Here is a 20,419-nt window from a genome sequence, read left to right on the forward strand (position 1 = left end):
TCGGTGCTGTCCCTCCAGTCTTCCAAGCATAATGTCCTTCTCCATGTACTGGTCCCTCCTGGCAACATATTCAAAGTATGTGAGATGGACCTTCAAAATCCTGGTCTCCAAGGAGAAATTTGTTTTCACCCTCCCCAAGCCAAATCTATTTGTTCTCCTACTCGTCCATGATATGTTCAATACTTTTCTTGAGAACTAAAACTCAAAGCTATTAATTCTTCTATCATTCTTGGTAATTGTCCAGATCTCTAATGCATAACAACTAATTGTGAATACCGTGGCCTGGATCAAGCGTACCTTAGTCTCTAGACTGACATCCTTACTCCTCAGCAATCTGGAGAGGTCCCTGACAGCTGTCTTCCCCAGTGCAATTCATCTTTTGATTTCCTGACTACTAGGCAGTCATCAAAACAGAGTGAAGAAACAGTGAATGGTACAAAATAGGGAAGGGTGTCTACCAGAGATATATTCTGTCTCCATACCTTTTTCAATCTGTGTGCAGAATAGGTCATCCAGGATGTTGGGAAATATGAGGAGGAATGTGGCTTCAGGAGTGGAGGAAGATTCATCAACCACCTACTTTATGCAGATGACAGAACCCTGCTTGCTGAAACTGAGGAGGACTTGAAGTGCTTGCTGCAGAAGGCCAAAGACTGCAGCCTTCAATATGGATTGAAGCTCAACACAAGGCCAATTGGCAGCATGAGTACAGATGGTAAAGAGATTGAGATTGTTAACAGTTTTAGTTTGCTTGGCTACACAATCAACACTCTTGTTACCAACAGACAGGAAATCAAGAGACAAATTGCATTGGGAAATTCAGCTGTCAGGGACTTCTCCAGAGTACTGGAGAGCAATGATATCAGGAAGGAGGCTAAGGTGCACCTGATCTAAGCTGTACTCTTCTTAATTGCATGTTATATGTCAGAGAGCTGGATAATGACTAAGGATGATGAAAAGAGAATTAATGCCTTTGAGCTATAGTGCTGGAGAAGAGTGTTGAATATATCATGGACTGCTAGGAGAACAAACAAGTTTGACCTAGAAAGGGTAAAACCAGGCTGCTCCTTGGAGGCAAGAATTCTGAAGCTTCATCTGATATACTCTGGGCATTTAGCAAGAAAGGACTGGTGGTCCTTGAAGATGGACGTCATGTTTGGGATGGTGGAGGGACAGTACAAGAGAAGAAGACCCTCAATGAGATAGATTGATTCAGTGATTGGGGTGGTGGGAGAAGATGTGTCAGAGACAGTGAGGTTGGCACAGGATAGAGGAGGCTTTTGAGTCACAAACTACTTGATGGTACATAACAACAAACAATAAGTGCCAAAAGTTTCAATTGTGGAGCCAAGCAAGTTGAAATTGTTAACAACCTCAATCTTTTATCCATTTATCATGGTGAGAATCTTTGTCTTCTTGATTTTGGTCCTTCTTCAGTCTTGGCAAGCAAGGTTGTATCATCTGCATAGAGCATGTTGTTAATGAATCTTCCTGCAGTTTGTATTTGCTTTCAGTTATTTTTCCAGAAAATGGATTTGATTAAAAAATCATTCAACTATAACATATGGAACTTGCTTTCCTTTTATTTCATCAGAAATTATATCTTCCTTAAATCTGTGCAGAGGGTATAACACCTAGCTTTCCTAATATTCTGTTCTAAATAATTCTATCATGGCCACTGGAAAGCCATATAAAATAAACTAGTCAATTGTAATCTATCGTAATCACAAAATCATACATTAGATTTTCAAAATACTTTATTAGTCTACTATTTAAAAAGAAGTATAATTTGCCACAGGCCTTTTCAGGATCCACAATCAACATCCTTAGCACTAGCAGTAAAGAAATCAAACAACATTATGGTCTTAAAACATTTGACAGTTACCTTTTGGGGGCATGGTCACCAGCTACCTCAACGTTGGACACATGGCCTCTCAAATTATCAGCAGCAGTAGGACTTGTAACTGCTCTAAGATAAAGTTTGCTGGACAACTGAGGAATCCAGAGGCTTCAAGGATTTGTGCTGAGGATCTGTCCTTACACTTTCACTTGCTGACTAAGACACTGTCTGAATTAATTGAGGAATAGTGCCTTTTTATTCTAGATTGAGACTGCTGGATTAAACCTCAACTTGCGTTGTTTAATATTCTTTGCTTCCCTCACTCCCTAACCTATTTCTCTAATAAACCCCACAACTGTAAGTAAAGTCTATGAGCCAAGTTGGAATAAACAATGGACCCAACGATTAGTAGAAATAGTTGCAGAAGCAGGTAAGATGTCATGTTTTACTATGTGACTATTTGTACAGTCTTATGGATATTATTGATGAGGAACGTTCCCCTTTATGAAGTGGGTAGAATTCAGATTGCCAATCCCACATTGCAACTGTTTCTTTCCCACGTGTACTGCATTGTGAAAGTCTGTTCTTTTTTTTTCTTTTTTAGTTTTTTTAATTATTATTAAATTTTATTAGTTTCAATGAACATTCACAGGGATTCTGGGCTTTCACTCCTTCATTGCCACACCATTCTCTCCACCCTCCTCCCCAGTGTGTTCTTCTTCCCCGCCATCCAAATGTCTGTTTTAATTGTCCAATTGCCACAGTGCTTGTCAAAGTCAGTTCTGATTAATCTCCTTTGTCGGTGTGTCCTTTGCCATTCCCTATCACTCCTCCCTGAGAGAGACTTCACCCTGAGTCATAAGGAAAAGGGGATGGCGTATTCTCTTAGCTACTTCCTGCTGAAAAGGGACGCTGTGGGTTTCAGGGTGAAGATCTTCTCTCACTACTCTAAAGGGCCCCTTTGGCAGTAGGAAACACATAGACTATTATGGAGATTGATTTTGGAATTTAGATGCACTTTTATTGATTGTGTTTGGCCGTACATGTTCATATCCTTGAAGATGTATCATGGGGGTGTTGCAACCTAGAAGACACAAATTTGACTAACAAGTTATAAGTACATGAGTCCAAAATTATGGAAAAGTAAAAGAAAAGATTCTTTCATTGTTTTACAAACCCTCCCCCAGGTCCCCTCCACCATGTAGCCCTCGCTCTAGACTCCTGTGATGACAGAAATACCTAGTTATATATCTCTTTTAAACAGTTTTCTCCCTCCTCTGTTTCAGTGCAGTATACATTATTGAACCCATCTTACTCAGTCTCTCCCCAACCCCAAGGACAGTCCCATTCTACAACAGTGGCATCATGTAATATTTGTCCTTTTGTGACTGGGATATTTCACTCAGCATAATGTTCTCCAGAGTCAACCATTTTGAATAATATTGCATGAGTTCCTTGTTTTTCAATGCAGCATAGTATTCCATTGTGCGAATATACCACAGCTTCTCTAGCCATTCGTTTGTTGATGGGCACTTAGGTTGTTTCCAACTCCTTGCTATTGTGAACAAAGCTGCAATGAACATGGGTGTGCATATATCTGCTTGGATGTCAGATATGGTCTCTTCAGGGTATATTCCCAGTAGTGGAATTGCTGGGTCAAATGGTATCTCTATTTGCAACTTTTTGAGAAAGCGCCATACTGCTTTCCACAGAGGTTGCACCATTTTACACTCCCACCAACAGTGAATCAGGGTTCCAGTTTCTCCACAACCTCGCCAGCATTTGTTGCTTGCTGTTCTGTTAAATTTTGCTATTTTGACTGGGGTGAGATGATATCTCATAGTTGTTTTAATTTACATCTCTCTTAGGGCTAGGGATTTTGAGCATTTCTTCATGTGTTTGTTAGCCATCTGAATGTCGTCTTCGGTGAAGTGCCTGTTCATATCCTGTGCCCATTTTTCTATTGGATTATTTACCTTTATCTTGTTGTGGTGCTCAAGTATTTCATAAATTCTGGATATAAGTCCCCTATCTGATATGTTATTACCGAATACTTTTTCCCAGTCAGTGGCTTCCCTTTTTACCCTACTGGAGAAGTTTTTGGATGTGCATAGGGATTTGAGTCTTAGAAGATCCCATTCATCTATGTTATCTTCTCCTGGTTGTAGGTTTTCCAGGATACTGGGAAGACTGTTTATGTTGTGGATTAGGACTTCTAGTGAAAGTCTGTTCTTAAGGAATTCTCCAAAGTACTGAAGAACAATGAAATCAGTTTGAAGAATAAAAGCTATGGTCTTTTCAATCACTTTCTATGCATCTGAAAACTGGACAATGAATAAGAATGACGAGGATGCCTTAGAGTTGTGGTGTTGAAGAGGAGTACTTAATATTCCATGGATTTGGCAAAACAAAAACAAGGTATTTTGAAGAAGGTGCAACCAGAGAACTCCTTAGAGACAAGGATGGCAAAGCTTTATTTCATGTACTTTGGACATGTTGTTAGGGGAACATGTTTGGACATGATCCTGGGAAATGTGGAAGGTGGACTGATACAGTGACAGCAGTAATAGATTAAAATACATCAGAGATGTTGAGGGTGGCACAGGGTAGGGCAAGTATCAAACCTGTTTCCATAGGGTAGCTATAAGTTATAGTCAACCTAGGGCACATAACAACAACAACAACAATCTGCCTTTCATAAAGCTTATAGAATAGAGCTGCACTGAAGAATTTTAGAGAACTCTGGTGGCAGAATCCACAGGAAGTTGTGCTGCTAAACCAAAGGCTGTGCTTCTTTGTGGTTCAAATACACTAGCAGTTCCTAATGAGAAAGATGGGCAATCTCCACTTTATAAAAAAAAAATACAGCCTAAGATACCCAAAGCGAAAGGAGAGTCAGTTATGAGTTAATTTTGGCTCAGTGTCAATGAGAATTTGAGGATTTTAAATTGGTTTTCAGCAACATAATTTTTTACATTCCAATTACTGAGGTTTAAATTTTCCTTCTATTATTGAGATTTTAGAAACTGTGTATTAGATATAAACACTTTAAAATAACACTTTAAAATAACATTAATATCTATGCACATACTTAAATGTAAAGTGTCTCCATATTTTTATTGCATATGCAAATTCATAGTAACCAACTATGACACCACAGAGTGATTCTTAGATGTTCCTAGGTTATAACCTCATGAAAGCATACTACTAGGTCTTTTCTCCCACAGAATGGCTAGTGATACCGACCATGTGTGTGTGTGTGTGTGTGTGTGTGTGTGTGTGTGTAAGAGAGAGAGAATAGTTGTTTTAATGTGTCATTGAGTCTCCTGTGACCCATAGTGACTCTATGCACAGTAGTTCTGAAGCCTGCCCTGTCCTGAGCCAGTCTCACAGATTCTGACATACCTACCCCCATTGCCCCAGTTGCTGTATCAATCCATCTCATCTGGGGTCTCCCTCTCCTGCGCTGTCCCTCATGATATCCTTCTCTAAGGACTGGTCCCTCCTGGCCACAGCCCCAAAGTATGTGAGATGGAACTTCAAAATCCTAGCCTCCAAGGAGAAAGGAGAAACTTGGTCTCACCCTCTCCAAGACACCTAATTGTTTTCTTGGAGGTCTACAGTATGTTTAAGACTCTTTCACTAAGGATAATAAAACAAGAATCAATGCCTTTGAGTTGTGGTGCTGGAGAAGAGTCTTGATATACCATGGACTTCCAAGAGAACAAAATGTCTGTTCTGGAAAGAGTGAAACCAAGTTGCCTCTTTTTGAAGCTCCATCTGACTTACTTTGTGCATGTTGCCAGGAGGGACTAGTCCTTGGAGAAGTGCATTATGCTTGGAAAGGTAGGAGGACAGCTCAAGAGAGGAAGATGCTAGATGAGATGGATTGACCCACTAACTGTAATAATACTGGTAAGTGTGTCAGAAACAATGAGATTGGCTCAATATAGCTTAGGGTCAGAGCTGTTATACACAGTGTCACTCCAAGATGCAAGCAACTCGATGGCACATAACAACAACATATGACTTCATAGAACCTAACTATTGATCTCAGCAAATGGATTATGCCACTAAAATCCAAATTACTGAGAATATTTTTTAATTGAGATTTGAAGTGTTGAGACAGACTTATTCACAAATTAGGAATTCATAATATGTAAGAAGCAGTGATTTTTATGCAAGAAGTGTTTGCAAGAGTATTTTTTCACATTTTACTTACTTTTTTACGATATAAATTTTTCCCAAACCGCAAGAAATGAAAAGTTAGTAGCAACTTATAAGCTACTAGTTAGCTCTGGAGGGAGAATTGGTTGCCTAGTGGGTGAAGAGTTGCACTGCCAAAAGAAAAAGGCAAGCAGTTCAAATTTACTAGCTGCTCCATGGGAGAAAGGGGTAATCTCCTGCCATTCAATTTATAGTCGCTGAAAACATGCTAGAGGGTCAGATATAAATTGGTTCTCACTCAAAGGTACATAGCAACAACAAGCCTCTTTAGACATACATCATCTAATCCAGAAAGACTCAAATTTTCATTAGTATGCTGTCAATGCCAAACTGCAATAAAGTACTACTAAAGATAGCAGTTATATTTTCATTTTTAAGTTGATTTAATTTAGCACACAATTTCGGTAGGAGAATTTCTTTGTAAAAGTAGGATATCATCCCTGCTTTAGAATTAGATTATTGTTATTAATTTAATACAATTATTGTCTCAGCATCATTGTCACTACCAAATTGTGTTCTAAGTGGATATGGTCATATGATGAACCAAAAAGACAAAATCACACCTCGGTTAGTACTTTACAAACATAAATATGAAAGTTTCATCACAATATACATGTGTCAAATTGAGTAGTATATATAGTAAAAAAAATACAAAAATGAGCATTCCTCTAAGGTATATAAAGAACAGCTGTGTGTGGATGATGTATGTAGAGAAGAGGCTATAAATAGAAATAAAAGATGATATCTATTGAGATAAATGTATATATTACAGTGGATGAGGTAGGGAGAGTTCCATGGCTCCTGACATTATTTTAGCCACAGCACTCCTTCTGCATCTGTTTCATTTTGTAGAGATTTTATTTGCTAAGAAAAAAACCCCAAAACAAAAATTCAGCAACTAAAAAAGCATCAAAAATCACTGACATAATTACTGTGTTTAATTTTCATTCTCTAAACTTAAACTGTTTGTAAAAATTATATGAAGGACTATAAGAAAAAGCATGAGGAATCAGATTGGAGGAAGACTAGTCAACAACCTGAATCATGTAGCTGCCACAACTAAACTTGCAGAAAATGAAGAACACTTGAAGTACTTAAAGTAGAAGATCAAAGACTACAGTCTTCAATATGAGTTACACAATCTCAACATCAAGAAGCAAAAATCATCACCACTGGACCAATAGGTAACATAGTGACAGATAAAAGAAAATATTGAATTTTCAAATAATTTCATTTTTACTGAATTCACAATCAACATTCAGCATAGCAGTAGTAAATAAATCAAAATACAGGCTGGATAGAGGTAGAGCCTGGTCCCCTCCATCCCACATCTAATATAAACAGTGTAGCTACCTGCCAGGGAAAGGTGATCTCTGGCTTCTGTGTTCGTTAGCACCATCAAGGACAACTCCAAACTTTAAAAGAGGTGGGCACAGGCTGGAGAAATTCTCACCAAGCTACGCATGACAACAGAGAGGACAAGTGAGCACTGGAAGGGCAACTGAATAGATATAGGGCCATGGTCCCTGAACCTCACACTGGCTAAACAAACTGCAGCTGCCTGTCTGGGGAAGATAGTATCTGGCTGTTGTGCTCATCAGCAACAGCAAGAACAATTCCAAAAGTTAGAAAGGCAGGAGTGGCTGAAGAAATCATCACCAGGCTATGTGTGAGAACTGAGAGGGCAGCTGGATAGAAGTAAGGCCCTGCTGCCTCAAACTCATATGATATAGAGTGCAGCTGCCTGCCTGGGAAGGTGGCTTCTGGCTCTGGTGCACATTAGCACCACCAAGGAAAATTCCAAACTTTAAAAGATGTGGTCAGCAATCAGGTGAGATTCCTGCAAGGCTATCCTAAAGGCCAAAGAGAAGTTGAAGACCCTTGGGAAAAGGGATCTTTTCCACTGCACAAGTTCAGAAAGGACTTCTGACATAGTGAGTTGCTCTCTTCCATAAAGAGAATACTTTTAGTCTGCAACAAATAAATAACATCATAAAGATAAAGAACTGTCAACAACATTTGCAGACACAATAGAAATGGCCAAACACATACCAAGAATAATATCATATATTAAGAAGAAAACAGCAGACAGCTTCAAACATTGTGGAAAAAACTCAAACTAACAAACAAAAAGCCTTCTCCTAAACAACGCAGAACAGAAAGCAAACCCAATGAATACACAAGAGACCAAGAGGCAGAATAAATATATTCAAGTGAAGCCATATGAACAGCTACAGAACAAGGTACACATAATGGAAGAAAGAATGGATGCCATAAATAAGAATACAACAAAGACAGGGAAAAAGAAGAAATGCTTTGAAGTGGGGTAATAGGAACAATTACCAAAGAATATAGAAATGAAAGAAGGAAGAATGGAAGTTATAAGTAAAGCTAATATCCCAGACACAGAAAGCCAGAGGAAATATATCAATATGGAGGAACATAAACGACTACTGACGAAATTTCAAAAGGTGAAGAAAGAATTTATGATAGCTAAAAAATGGAGAAGAATTTAAAAAATCAGCACAAGACAGAGACAGCATATACAAAACAGTACTGGAATTTAATGCATGAAAATGCAAACCAGACTATCAAAAGGGAAATGGTAGACGTTTCCAACATGCTGGAGGAACATAAAAACAGAAGAGAAGAGATGGACCAGAGTGTCAGTGAACTGGAAGACAAGATCTCAATGGGAACATACTAGAAGAAAAAACAGAGGAGACAGAGGATGACATCAAAAGGAACAAAATACATATGACTGGAATTCCAGAACACAAGGGGACAGAGAAAGCATGCATCATGGTTGAATGTAAATTTTTCATCCAGAGATCCTTGTCTGAGATGGCACCACCAAATGCTTGTTGTTGTTGTTGTTTCCCAGCCAGTAGGTTTCCTTTTCACGCTTCTTAAAAAAGTTTTTGATTCATACAGGTTAATCTCTGGATGATCCCATTCATCAATGTTATCCTCTCCTGCTTGTTCATTTCTGGCTGTATTTATCAGCCTCTTTATAATACAGGCTAAGTTTTCTAAGCTTGGTTCCATTTTGTCTCTTGTGATATTTATGGTTAAAGTCTTTATTCCTAGGTCTCTGATCACCACATTGTGCTGATTTTTGTGCATTGTGTGGGATATGGATCTAGCTACAGCTTTTTGCCAGTAGAAGTTCAATTTTGCCAGCACCAATTGTTGAAGAGGTTGTTGCTTCCCCATTTGATAGATTTTAATTAGGTGGATTTCTACATTCTGAAGTCTGTTCCAATGGTCTAGGGGATTGTCATTGTTCCAGCACCATACTATTTTGGTTATTACAGCTGTGTAGTAAGTTTTAAGATTAGGAAGAACTATGCCTCACACTACAGTCTTCTTTTTCAGAAGTTCTTTGTTTATTTGGAGTCCCTTTCCCTTACAAATAACTTTGCCAATTGCCTTTCCTATCTCTTTGAAAAATGAATTTGGGTATCTGTATTGGGATTGCTTTGAACATGTACATTGCTTTTGGTAAGATTGTCATTTTCAGTGTATTAAGTCTTCTTATCCATGCCAAATAACTTTCCCCCATTTATTAAGGTCTCTTATCAAGCTTTAAATTGCAGTACTTAAGGATTTTGTGGGCAGAATGATCCAGGATGCATTAAAAGAAGAAGGGAGGAGTATACAGAGTCACTCTACCAAAAATAATTGGTTGACATAGAAAAATTCAGGAAACAATATATGATCAAGAGGCAATGGTGATGAAGGAGTAATCTCAGGCTTGTTTGAATGAATTGGAAAAAAAGTAAAGCCCCAAGAATTGATGGAACACCAATTGGCATATTTCAACAAACAGATGTTGCCCTGGCCTGTTCCAAGAAACCTGGAGGACAACTACCTGGCCAACTGACTGAAAGAGATCCATATTTATTGCCATTACAAGAAAAGGGAACCCGACAGAATGTGTATATTTTCATGCAAAGTCACTCCTATCACATGACAGCAAAATCCTGCTGAAGATCATCCAGAATCAGCTGGAACAGTACACTGATAGAGAAGTACCAGAAATACAAGCTGGGTTTAGAAGTCGCCATGGCACTAGAGACATTATTGTCAATGTCAGGTGCATCTTGGTTAAAAGAAAACAGGACCTGAGGGATATATATCAGTGTTTCATTGACTATGCAAAGGCATTTGACTATGTAAGTCACCATGAATTGTAGTTTACCCTGAGGAAAATGGAAATCTTAGAACACTTGGTTGTGCTTATGGTAAATCTATACTTGAACCAGGAAGCAGTCCTCTGAATAAAGAAGGAAAACTCTGCATGGTTTAAAATCAAGAAGTGTTTCAGGAATGTGTTCTGTCTCCATACCATTTCAATATACATGCAGAACAGATCATTTGGGAGGCCAGGCTTTATGAGGAGCTATGTGGCATTCAGTATGGACTGAGGCTCAATGTCAAGAAGATAAAGATTCTCACCACTGGACCAATTGGTAGCATCAGGATGAATGGCGAAGAGATTGAGATTGTTCACAGCTTCAGTTTGCTCAGCTCCACGGTCAACACTCTTGGCACCAGCAGCCAGGAAATCAGAAAAACGTATTGCGATGGAAAAGTCTGCTGTTAGGGACCTCTCTAAAGTACTGAAGAGCAACAGTGTCTCTCTGGAGTCTAAGGTACGCTTGATACAGACCATGATCTTTGCTATCACTTGTTATGCATCAGAGAGTTGGACAATGACTAGGGAGGATAGAAGGAGAATTGACACCTTTGAGCTGTGGTGCTGGAGAAGAGTATTGAATGTACCAGGAACTGCCAAGAACACAAACAGATTCATTCTGGAAAGGGTTAAACCAGGCTACTCCTTGGAGGCAAGGATTCTGGGGCTTCATCTGACATACTTTGGACATGTTGTAAGGAGGGACAGGTCCTTGGAGAGGGACATCATGCTTGGGAGGGTGGAGGGACAGCGCAGGAGGGGATTACCCTCTATGAGGTGGATTGATTCAGTGACTGGGGTAATCGGGATGGGTGTGTCAGAGGCAGTGAGATTTGCACAGGATAGATTAGGGCTTAGGGCTATTATACATAGGGTCGCTATGAGTTGCAAATGACTCAACAGCACATAACAACAACAACAACATTCGGCATTAAGATTGGAGGAAGACTTATCAACTACCTATATTATGCAGATGATACAACCTTGCTTGCTGAAACTGAGGAGAACCTGAAGCATTTGCTGAAGGTCAAGGATTGTAGTTTTCAATGTGGACTGAAGTTCAACTTCAAGAAGACAAAGATTCTCACCAACTGACTGTAGGCCAATTGACAGCACCATGATGGATAGAGAAGAGATTGAGGTTGTTAGTTACAGCTTGCTCGGCTCATAATCAACACTCTTGGCACCAGGAGTCAGGAAATTAAACAATAGATTGCTTTAGGTAAATCTGCTGTCAGGGACCTCTCCAGAGTACTGAAAACCAACAGTGCCAGTCTAGAGACTAAGGTGCACCTTATCCAAACCATTGCCTTTGCAATTACTTGCTTTCCATCAGACAGCTGGAAAATGGCTAAGGGTGACAAAGAAGAATTGATGCCTTTGTGGTGCTGTGCTGGAGAAGAGTCTTGAAAAATCCATGGACCACCAAGAAAAAAAAACCCACAAAAAACAATAGTCTGTCTTGGAGAGGATTAAACTATGTTTCTCCTTAGAGGTTAGTATTTTGAAGCTCTGTGTGACATACTTTGTGGATATTTCCAGAGGGGGTTGATCCTTGGAGAAGGACATCATGCTCTCAGAAGGGTCGAGTGACAGTATAGGAGAGGAAGACCGTGGATGAAATGGATTGATGCAGTAAGTAGGGTAATGAGGGTAGGCATGCAAGAGTCAATGAGACTAGCTCAGGACAGGGCATGCTTTAGAGCAATTGCACATAGAGTCACTGTGAGTCACAGGTAATTCAACAGCACATAACAACAACAACATTGTTTCTCACAGTAGTGTTTGTAGGCTAGGTGCTGATTGTGGAAAAGACCATCAACTACTCATATGTAAGTTCAAACAGAAGTTAAAGGAAATGAAATCCACAAGCATCAAAATTTGACTGTGAATTTATTCCACTTGAGTTAGAGACCATCTCAAGAACAGATTTGAAGACCTGAATACTAATGAGTGAAGACAAAATGAGCTGTGGAGGATATCAAGAATCTTACCCATGAATAATACAAAAGGTCATTACAAAGACAAAGAAGGGGACAAAAGACCAAGATGTATATCAAAAGAGACTCTGATCATTGCATGAGAGAAGATTTCAAAGATCAGCTTGTGAAGACAAAGCAAAGTATTATAATGAAATACATAAAGAGATGGAGTCATAAAATAAAAAGGTATGAACTCATTCTGCATTTCTTAAGCTAAAGGAACTGAAAAAAAAATCAAGTCTCAAAATGCAATATTTAAACGTGCTACGAGCAGAACACTGAAAGATCCAGGAATCATTAAAAGAAGATGGGAGGGTACACAGAGTTACTGTACCAAAAAGAATTGCATGACAAAGAATAATTTCATGAGACAAGTTATGTTCAAGAGGCAATGATGATGAAGGAAAAGTTCATGCTGCTGTGAAGGAATTGGCAAAAAACAAGGTCACAGGAATTGATATAATATTATTGACATATAGTAAGAAACAGATGTAGCCTTGGAAGTGTTCACCAGACTGTGCCAAGAAATCTGGAGAACTACTACCTGGAAAAATGTTTGGAAGAGATCCATATTTATTCTCATTTAAAAAAAAAAAGGTTATCTGACAGAGTGTGGAAATTATTGAATAGTATCACTAGTATCACACACAAGCAAAATTCTACTGAAGATTATCCAAAAATTACTGGAACAGTACATCAATAGAAAACCAGAAATACAAGCTGAATTTGGAAGAGACCATGGCACTTAGGGACATCATTACCAATATCAAATGGATTTTGGCTGGCAGAGGAGAGAACTAGAGGGATGTCTATTTATGTTTCATTGATTATGCAAAGACGTTTTTGACTGTGCGGATCACAATAGATTGTGACTAATCTAGAGAAGAATGGAAATCCCAGGACATCTGCCTGTGTTTATGTGAAACCTATACTTGGACCAAGACGTATTCATCAGAGTAGAGCAAGGAAACACTGAATGGTTCAAAATCGGGAAAGAAGTGTGTCAGGGATGCATACTGTATTCATATCTTTTCAGTTTGGATGTGGAACAGATCATTTGGGAGGCTGCACTCTATAAGGAAGAATGTAACATCAGGCCTGGAGAAAGACTCATCAATTAGTTGCATTATGCAAATAGCACAATCTTGCCTACTGCAAAGAGGAGAGCCTGAAGCATTTGCTGCAAAGGGTCAAGGACTGAAGTCTACAATACAGATTGATGCTCAACATCAATTAAGTGAAGATACTCACCACTGAGCCAATTGGCATCATCATGATATCTGGAGAAGATATTAAGATTGTTAACAATTTCAGCTTGCTAAGCTCCACAATTAATATTCCTTTCACCAACATTCAAGAAGTGAAAAGGTGAAGTGCATTTGGAAATTCTGCTGTCATCTACCTCTCCAGAGTGCTGAAGAGTAACAATGTCAGTGTGGAGACTAAGGTGCATCTGATGCAGGCCATGGTCTTTGCAATTACTTATTATGCATCAGAGAGCTGACAATGACCAAGGATGACAGAAAAATTCATGCCTTTGAATTGTGGTGCTGGAGAAGAACATACCATGAATTGCCAAGAGAACTAACAAATATGTCTTAAAGAGGATGAAATGAAGCTGATTCTTATAGGAAAGGATTTTGAGACTGTTTCACATACTTTGAGTATGTTTCCAGGAGAGGCTATTCCTTGCAGTGGGATATCATGCTTGAAAGGGTGGAGGGATAGTGAAGGAGAGGAAGCTCCAAATGAGATTAATTGACACACTAATTATGGTAATGAGGGTAGGTGTGTCAGAGACAGTGAGAGTGGCTCAAGATAGAGCAGGGTTCAGATCTATTGTGCATAGGGTTGCTATGAGTTGCAGTCAACTCTATAGCACATAACAACACACAACAATTATGTAACATGAGAGAAGCTGTACAACATTATGTTGAGTGAACTAAGTCAATCTCATAAGGACAAATACTGCATGAGACCATTATTGTAAACAAAGAAGGATAAACTAGTAAGATGTGTACAGAAATCCAAAGAGGCAAGGCAGTAGAGGAGAGGGCTTGAGAGTTGAGAGTGGGGGACATCACAATATCACAGAGTTTGGTTGGCAGAGGGAGGGAGGAAGGAATTAGGAAGATCCAGTGGGTCACTGAAAAAGTAAAGTAACAGTAGACATGAATCAATGGTGACTAAAATTATAAAACACAATGTGTGGGATTGATTGTATGAAACACAATGTGACTAGAGGGATGTGTGAAACACAACGCATATAAACAAAATAATGTACATGAAATTTATGTGCAAAACAATATAAAATAAAGATATTTTTTAAAAACTTTAAAAAAAAACACCAACCCATATTGAATGAAGAGAAATGCTGTCAAAGACCTCTCCCAAAGTGCTATAGAGGAAGAAGGTCATTTGAAGGACAAAGATGTGCCTGATTTAAGTCAGGATGTTTCCAATGCAGCTGAAAGTTGGGCAATGAATAAGGACTAGTTGTCTGCAATTCATAGAGACCCTATGCAAAACAGCCCTAAACCCTGCTCTATCCCGTGCCAATAATTTTGTCTCTGACAACACCTATCCCCATTACCCCAGTCACTGAGAATTAATCCATCTCATCAAGAGTCTGTCTTTCCTGTGCTCTTCCCCTTTGTTCCCAAGCATGATGTCCTTCTCCAAGGACTGATCCCATCTTGCAACATGTCCAAAGTATGTCAGAAGAAGCTTCAGAATTCTTGCCTCCAAGAAGCAGCCTGGCTTCACCCTCCAGGACAAATTTATTTGTTCTTTTTTTCGTCCATGTTCATATTCATGTTCATGTTTAGTCCATGTTCAGTCCATATTCAATACTTTTCTCCAGCACTATAACTCAAGACATCAATTCACCTTCCATCATGTCTAGTCATTGTCCAGCGTTCTGAAGCATAGCAAGTAATTGCAAAGGCCATGACCTGGATCAGGCACACCTTAGTCTCCAGAGTGACATCATTGCTCTTCAGTAATTTGAAGAGGTCTCTGACCAATGCAACTCATCTTTTAATTCCGTGATTGTAGAGCCAAGTAAACTTAAGTTGTTGACAATCTAAATCTCTTCATCATAAATCAGGATGCTGCCAATTGGCCCAATGGTGACAATCTTTGTTTTCCTGATAGTGAGTTTCAATCCATATTGAAGGCTGCAGTTTTTCACCTTCTTTAACAAATGCTAAAGGTCCTCCTCAGTTTCTTGAAGCAGGTTTGTATCATCTGAATAATGCAGAACGTTAATGAGTCTACCTCCAATTCTGATGGCACACTTCTCCTCAGATATAATCCTCCTGTGTAATCTATTCCACATATAGATTGAAACTATATGGAGATAGGACACATCCTTGGTACACACCTTCCCCAATTTTGAACCATATTCTGTACTGACAACCACCTCTTGGTCCAAGTAAAGGTTTCGCATAAGCACAATCAAGTGTTCTGGGATCCCATTCTTCTCAGAGTCAGCCACAGTTTGTTGTGATCTCACAGTCAAATGCCTTTGCATAGTCAAAGATACACAGACATTCCTCTGGCACTCTCTCCTTTCAGCCAAGATCCACCTAACATTAGCTAGTACCATGGCCTCTTCTAAACCCAGCCTGCACTTCAGGCAGTTCTCTGTTGATGTTCTGTTCCAGTCATTTTTTTTGAATACTGGTCAGCAGAATCTTGCTTTCATATGATAGCAATGATATTGTTTCATAATTTCCACACTCTGTCGGATCACCCTTCTTTGGAATGGGAACAAATATAGAACTCTTCCAATCATTTGGCAAAGTGGTTGTCCTCCAGATTTCTTGGCACAACCTGGTGAGCAAATCCAAGGTGGCATCTGTTTGTTGAAACATGTCAATCGGTATGCCTTCAATTTCTGGAGCTTTGTTTTTTGTCAGTTCTTTCAGAGCATCTTGAACTTCTTCCTTCATCACCATAGGCTCTTGCTCATACATTGTTTCATGAAATTTTTCTGTGTCCACCAATTCCTTTTGGTACAATGACTCTGTATACTCTTTCCATCTTCATTTAATGCTTCCTAGATCATTCAGTATTCTGCTCAAAACATGCTTAAGTATTGTAACTTAAAGTGTGAATTTATTCTTCGGTTCCTTCAGCTTAAGAAATGCTGAGTGAATTTGGTCCTTTTTATTTTATGATGCCAGGTCCTTGCACATTTTATTATAATATTTTACTTTGTCTTCCCATGCTCACCTTTGGAAACTTTTGTTCAAGTCCTTAATATCTTGATTTCTTCCATTTGCTTTGGCTTCTTGGCTCTGTAGTACAATAGTGCAATAATCTGAGTTTCTTCTGACATCCATCTTTGTCTTTTCTTCCTCCTGTCTTTGTGATATCTTTAATCTCTCTTCTCTGTAAAATGCTTGTCTGCCAGATAATGTTCTAAATCTAAGCTCTGAAATTAAGACATAGTAGGAAGAAGGATTGACCATCCACTTCTGAAATAGCAGGATTTAGACTAGCAGAGATGGCTAATGAGGCTGAGCCCTCAAGTATGGATGCACAGAGGAAGAGGAACAGCTGCAAACAGACACGAGTTAATGGAACATGGAATGTAAGAATGATGACTTCAGGAAACTTGGATATTGTTAAGAAAGAAATGGAACACATAAATATTGACCTGCTAGGTATTGGAAAAATGAGATGGACTGCCATGGAACTTTCTGAGTCAGAAGATCATATGATCTGCTATGCTGAAGACGAAAAGGTGAGGAAAAATGGGATTGCTTTCCAAATAAAAAAGTCATTTCTAGATCTGCCTTGAAATACAACATTGTGAGTGACAGGATAATATTCACACGCATACAAGAAAGTCCAATGAATACCACCATCATTCAAATATATGCACCAAAAACCAAAGCCAAAGAGAAGGAAATAAATGATTTCTTCCAACTTTTGCAGTCGGAGATTGATCGAACATGCAGTTAAGATGCATTAATATTAATGGGTGACTGGAATGCAAAAGTTGGGAACAGAGAAGAAAGATCAGTAGTTGGAAAACATGGACTTGGTGACAGAAATGAAGCTGGAGATAGAATGATAGAATTTTGCGCAATGATTTATTCATTGCAAATACATTTTATAAGAAACATAAATGTAGGCTATACACATGAATTTCACCTGATGGTATGCATAGGAATCAGATCAATTCTATCTGTGGAAAGAATCTCTGGAGAAGCTCAATATCTGCTGTGAAAACTAAATCATGTTCTGATTGTGGAACAGACTATAACTACTCATATGCAAGTTTTTGCTCCTAGAATTCTGAAATTGTGCCTTGTGATTTATATCCATTTATGAGTGCTTGAAAAGAAAGACAAACAATCTTGGAATAGTTATCTTTGATAAATCAGAGAAAATGGAGCATGTCAGTTTGTTGTTAGATTGGGGGGAAAACGGCTGATAAGTAGTTCAAAGAAGAACTGAGGCTCCGAAGAGGAAATTAGTAAATGCCATTTCAAACATTTGGGGTCTTGGATTCTGAGAACTTGTCCCATTCAACTACAAAATGTGTCTTGGTGTCAAAGAACTGTTCACCTTCATTGAGTTAATTACAATGACTCCTGTTTCCAGTCAAAAGGCATTGATCCTTCTTTAATCCTTAAACTAAATAGGATTTTATTGATGACAATAAACTACATTACACAGGTGTTAGACTCTGTCTGCTTGGTTGTAAACTTCTCCAGCTCCTACAGTCCCACCCTACGGGATGCCACAGGTTTGCTGATTCACAGCGTTGTTATTTTTTCTCATTATGTTGCCTCTTAGGAATGTCTGCTGTTTACCCAGGCACCAACACATTAAACGTCAAAGCCACGGCCAGCACCATAGTCAGTGCTCGAAGATATCAGGGAGTATATTTATTGTAACCAATTTCATTTCAACTATTCTCTCACAAACCTACTCAAATTAGCCTTTCAGCTACAATGCTGATATTCTTGTTTTGGTTTTTTTTATCTCTTAAAGGTAAACATGGGATGCAGACAATCCAAATCAAGTTCTCTAGATCTTCAATCTTACTAATACATTTATTAATAGCTTAGAAAATTGCCAGTCTATTTAAGCCAATTTCTATTAAAGTGCTCTTTCTATTTATATTTTAACTAAGATATCTTTAACATTTTTAGATTATGTTAATATATTTAGCATACTTATGCTTTAAATCCTCAATTTTCATACTACAAAATATTCCAAAGTAATGGATTTCATATATTTAACAAATTATACATAGCCTGGGTATGTTATCAAGAAGTACCAGTTCATGAAAGGGGACGCCGTACTTATAAAGGGAAAGGATCAGTGAAGAAGAGGAAGACCCTATAGATGGATTGACATGGTGACTATAATAATGGGTACAGGCACAGTGAAGATTATGTGGACTATAGAGGGTCCAGAAAAGTTTTAATTCATTGTAAATAGGTCATGATAATTTGCAGTCAACTAGAAAACACTGAATAACCACAAATTTTAAACATGAAAAGAGGGCAAAATTGTAACTGTTACTGATAGCCTGGGAATCAAGCAGAACTCATAGCTACCCTATGAACAAAAGGCCTGAAGCTTCTCTATAACTATCGATATTTATCAAAATTGATAGAGTTTCTGGAAGCATGTTATTTAGGAATTGGATGCACTCCTGCTTTCAAACCTATCATAATATGTTATTGTTGTTATGTGCTGTTGAGTCACCTGTTATATACCTTATGTACAGAAGCTCTGAACCCTGCCCTGTCCTGAGCCAGTCTCACTAATTCTGACACACCAACCTCTATTGCTCCAGTCACTGTATCAATCCATCTCATCCAGGTCTTCCTCTCCTGCTTTGTCCCTCTACCTTTCTGAGCATGATGTCCTTCTGCAAGGACTGTTCTCTCTTGGCCACATGCCCAAAGTAAGGGAAGCACAGCTTCAAAATCCTAGACTCCAAGGACAGACTTGGTTTCACCACCTCTATGACAGACCAATTTATTTTCTTGACTGTCCATCGTATGTTCAAGACTTCTCCAGCATCATAACTCGAAGACATCTATTCTTCTTCTGTCATCCTTAGTCATTGTCCAGCTCTCTGAAGCATAACATGTAATTGAGAAGACCATGGCCTGGATTAGGCACACCTTTGTATCTAAACTGACATTGTTGCTCTTCAGCACTATGGAGAGGTCCATGACAGCAGATTTTCCCAATGCAACCCATCTTTTAATTTCCTGACTGCTGGTTTTAAGAGTGTTGATTGTGGATCCGAGCAAGCAGTAATTGCTAACAACCTCAATCCTTTTTCCATCTATTATGGTGCTGCCAATTAGCCCAGTGGTGAGAATCTTTGTCTTCTTGATGTTGAGCTTCAATCAATATTGAAGACTACAGTCCTTGACTTTTTGCAGCAAATGCTTCAGGTCTTCTTCAATATTAAAGGAAATAAATGTAAAAGGAGAACTGCCAGTAATTTGAGCTGGGTTTAGAAGAGACACAAGGCACAAGGAATATCATTGCTAATGTCAATTAAATGCTAGCTGAAGCAGAGAATAGGAGAAGAATAGTCATCTGTGTTTTACTAACAATGCAAAGGCATTTTAGTGGATTATAACAAACTATGGCTCACACTGAGAAGAATAGGAATTCCAGAACATGTAATTATATAAAATCTGTGGTGGCCTAGAAGCAGGAAGCTGGCTGTAATCCCAAAGGCACATAAGTCGTAATTCAAACCCACGAGCCGCTCTGCAGAAGCATGGGTCCATATGATCAACTGCCTCTGAAAAACCACCAAAGGTAAGCTATGGGTCTGTTCTGATTTTACAGTACACAACAACAACATACCTAGGAAAATCAGTAAAAGTGTGTGTCAGGGCTGTATCATATTCAACTTGTATGTTGAGCAAATAATTCAAGAAACTGCACTGTATAAAGAAGAATGTGGTATCACAATTGGAGAAAAACTCATCAGCAACCTGTAATATGCAGATAACAAAAACTTGCTTGCTGAAAGAAAGGAGGACTTGTGGTGCTAGCTAAAGAAGGTCAAGAACAACACCCTTCTACATGGATTACCTCTCAAAGAAAACTAAAACCCTCACCACTGGACCAACAGGCAATATCATGATTGTTGTTCTTATTATGTGCCTT

The sequence above is a fragment of the Elephantulus edwardii genome, unplaced genomic scaffold (genome assembly GCF_000299155.1).
Source record: "Elephantulus edwardii isolate Elephantulus edwardi_28Jun2011 unplaced genomic scaffold, EleEdw1.0 scaffold00042, whole genome shotgun sequence".
NCBI lineage: Eukaryota > Metazoa > Chordata > Mammalia > Macroscelidea > Macroscelididae > Elephantulus > Elephantulus edwardii.